General features: G+C 44.6%; 1 long non-coding RNA gene across 1 annotated transcript; it reads left to right on the top strand.

Annotated features, from left to right (window-relative positions):
* The first annotated feature begins 49 nt into the window (after positions 1-49).
* Positions 50-3163, top strand: LOC125942250 (uncharacterized). Its single transcript, XR_007464933.1, has 3 exons — positions 50-186; positions 1908-1949; positions 2774-3163. It is a non-coding gene; the product is annotated as an uncharacterized LOC125942250 (long non-coding RNA).
* Positions 3164-3605: the final 442 nt, after the last annotated feature.

Genomic DNA, 3605 nt, shown 5'->3' with positions numbered 1-3605 from the left:
TTGGCGGATCCGGAACTTTGTGCGTGCGGCGTATGTGTGCGGCTTGCGTGATAAGTTTGCTGCGTTTTCTGTGCCCTTTGCCTCGCTGTGACATCTTTGGTATATTACAACTTATTGCTCGGTCTTTATGGGCTACACGGTGCCTCGAAGATCACCATGATCGCCTCCGACTCAGCCACATCGAAGGTGAGTGAGTGTTTCGAATTCCACTTGCTCGTTCATTGCGACGCTATCAGCAAAAGTGCGTACAGAGCCCGTGCGTGTCTTCCACGCGCCTCTGTGCTCGTTTTCATTACTAGTACTATACTTCCGTTGCGAGAATAGGTTGTGCAGCACTAGATTTGTGATATTGAGCATGAAGTTTTGTCCTGATTTAACTTCACAGCGCGCTTGCGGCGACGTAAAGCAGCTATGTGGAGCCAGCTAAAACAGGGCATGTTGTGTCACGGCCGGGCTCGACTGGCGCGCGCGCTCGCTTCTTCCGAACGCGCGCGCCAGTCGAGCCCGGCCGTGGTTGTGCGCGCCACGATTTTTGGTACGGTGTTCCAGCACCGATTGAAATTAGCCTTATTTATGAGCGCTCGTGGGGGGGGGGGGGGGGGCTCTGCCGTTTTGGTGGGCAGCTATGTGGAGCCAGCTAAAACAGGGCATGTTGTGAGCGCCACGATGTTTGGTACGGTGTTCCAGCACCGATTGAAATTAGCCTTATTAATGAGCGCTCGTGCTTTGCCGTTTTCGTGGAAACAATGCGACGTGAATTAATCCGAACTGTACTGTAATCAAGTATATTTCATTCGCGCAACGCCGTCCATTGACGTGCATCTACTACATGGCGTGTCGGGATCGGCGAAAATATGCGCGGGGTGTTTTGCCGTTCTAATGTATTCTGCTGCGCTGTTCGCTTGAGGATCGAGTGCCCAGAGTCCGCTGACACGCAGTGCGGTAGACACGCGCTGTGGCGCGATAATAATTAAGAATTGCAATGGCGTATATGTGATTCTATGTGATAGGTGAGATAAAAAAGGGCTGATGCCAGTGAATGCTGTGAAATCATCAGGTTATGTGTGGTTTGTTTTCCACCGGTACGCGCGCGGTGAACTTTTTTTTAAACCATTATCTCCCTTCGACGACATCGAGTACTTCGCGCTAACGCCTTCGCGTAGGCGCTCTATATTCACGGAAAAGGCAGATTCTGTGGGATGCTATGTTCTGCTTTAGTGGGATGAAACATTCAAAATAATGTCATCGTGTGAAGTTTCAGCCTTTGGCCCTTCAGTAACTGATTGATATAACTAAGTTCGAAAATCAGTAAAGGAAGGAGATGCTTGGGCATATTTGCCGTGTCGTCCCACTGTGCTCCCAGTGGCATGTAAGCGTTATCGACAAATGTCAAAAATTAGCAAGGCTTTTTATGAGATAGAAGCAGACAGCTATGTGAATAAGTTATTTTTGGTTTGAATTCACACACTAAAGAGGAGAGAGAGTTAAAGGGGAGCGTATCCTTGTGATCTAAATGACGCTTTGCCATAAGCTTGGAACAATGGTTTGTTGGTGGAGCAGTTCTGTGGAATACTTAGAGAGTAAGCAAACTGCAGTAGCAGCAGTTAGACGGGGAGTAAAAAATGCAACACTGGTTTTATATGAACGAGCTACCTTTAAGATGTGGCCGCAACAGTTCATGCTACTGAGTAGATGAGCAAAAATAATTTTTAAATTTAGGAGACAAATTAAAAATAAATTATTTGCCCACCTCACACTGCCAGTGGCAAGAGCAGCCATGCTTTAATGTTTTCAATCAGTCATTTATATCCATCCATTTATTTCGGCTTAATCGTCCATGTAGATGTTTTGATTGTTGCTTTTGAGTTATCGTGGCGTCACATTTTAATACTGACATCTGTTTTCAGAATCAAAATGAGCCTGGAGACGCCACAGCCGGAATGCAAAAGGTGAATTCTTTGGCCATTCATCATCTAGCGTCACCATGATCAAATGCACTGTTGCCAGGAGAATATTGCTGGGATGTATTCTCCTTAAGATTTAGTAAAAATGGTAGCATTGTCTCCTTTGCGATTTTGACATAGCCTTTGATTTGCGAGTCGATTCATTTATTTGATGAGGTGGATGAGGCACACCCTGTCTTTGTGTCTTATGTACACATTCAGCTGAGTAGGTCTGGGACACAGCCAGCGAATCTGATGTGTAGTGGTAATATCGCATTAACGTCGACAGTTATTTTCCTGTTTGAGCTGCTTGCTACTGCTGCTTGCCAACACAAGCAGCAGTTGCCCACGTTGGCGTGAAAGAGGTTCATTGAAGAATGGCACATACTCTGAGTAACATACCCAGAGATCCAAGCAGGTCCATCAGATGGTTATTAACCCACTTCCCGTCTACATAGCAGCCCTACACATTAGGCCATTGACCACCAAGTGACACAAATTGGCTGTAAAATAGTTAGACAGACACCCGAAAGTATGTGAAGTATCCAAAAAATGCTACTTGCATTAAAGTTTTCAATGCTTTGGTTTACTTACTATTTTATTTTGTACTGGGTGAATCCTTGTTTTTCTGAAGCACATGGCATCCCAACAGCATAACAAGCTGTGACATTAGTTTTAGTTGTTTTTATTAGTGACATTAGTTCACATTTTAGGTCTGGAGCAGGCAGTATTTCTGTGATTTATTCGGAGTGTGGCTGTTGTGTAAATGTGCTTAAAATCCTTAAACTACCTCACTAATATTATTTACCTAAACGTCCCGTTTCACATAGGTTGGAGAGGTGCTCATTCAGATGATCCTGGCACAGCTTGCCATGGTGGACCAGGCAAGTTTGCAAGTGCCTTGATTCACCATGTGTTCACTGAGGAGAACCTCATGGGCCACTTCTCGGAAACACCACCACCAATAGGCAAAAAGAGGCTCTTGGCCTTATCAGGGTCAACGCTGTTATAGGCAAGTACCGTACATCCTTTTACCCATTGCATTTTTGCCTTCACATTTTGTACTTGGAATTACCAGCTTGCTATTAGCACAACAAATGACTTTCAAGTAGCCTGTGTCTGCAACTACGTGCTACAATAGCCTACTATTTGGAATGAATGTTCATTTGATCTCAAGTCTCTAACGCCTCCATACTAAAGTGCTAAATTTTAAAAGCAGCCTTAACTGCCAGAAGTGATTGGTGGCTCCAACTGACAAAGTTAGGTGTATTTGCGCATTAGTTGCGCTACTTGACTGTCATTGCAATGAACAGTTGCAATGAAGCAACTACCAATCTGTTGCTATAGCGGGTGTGCTTAAGTAGCCTGAAAGTGTTGTTATAGGAATTTTGGAGAAGCTATGCTGAAGTGCAGTTACTGCTCAACTCGAGGGACAGCACTTCCACCAAATTTCAGCAATCAAAATGGCCCTCCAGATTCTGTAATGCAAAACATAGTGGTTTCACCTATTTCAACAGACCACATTAAATTAAAGTTGCTCCTGTCTTGAAGGAGGTCCATGTGGTGGCAGACAGTAGCCTTTAAGCAGAATGAGCTTAAGTTACGGGGCATAATTGTTTGGTTGTTTCGATGAAAGCAACAATAGGAACAGTTGCCAAATTC

The sequence above is a fragment of the Dermacentor silvarum genome, chromosome 1 (assembly GCF_013339745.2).
Source record: "Dermacentor silvarum isolate Dsil-2018 chromosome 1, BIME_Dsil_1.4, whole genome shotgun sequence".
In the NCBI taxonomy this organism is placed as follows: Eukaryota; Metazoa; Arthropoda; class Arachnida; order Ixodida; family Ixodidae; genus Dermacentor; species Dermacentor silvarum.
The sequence above is the reverse complement of the archived record's forward strand: the minus strand, read 5'-3'. Positions and strand labels throughout refer to the sequence as shown.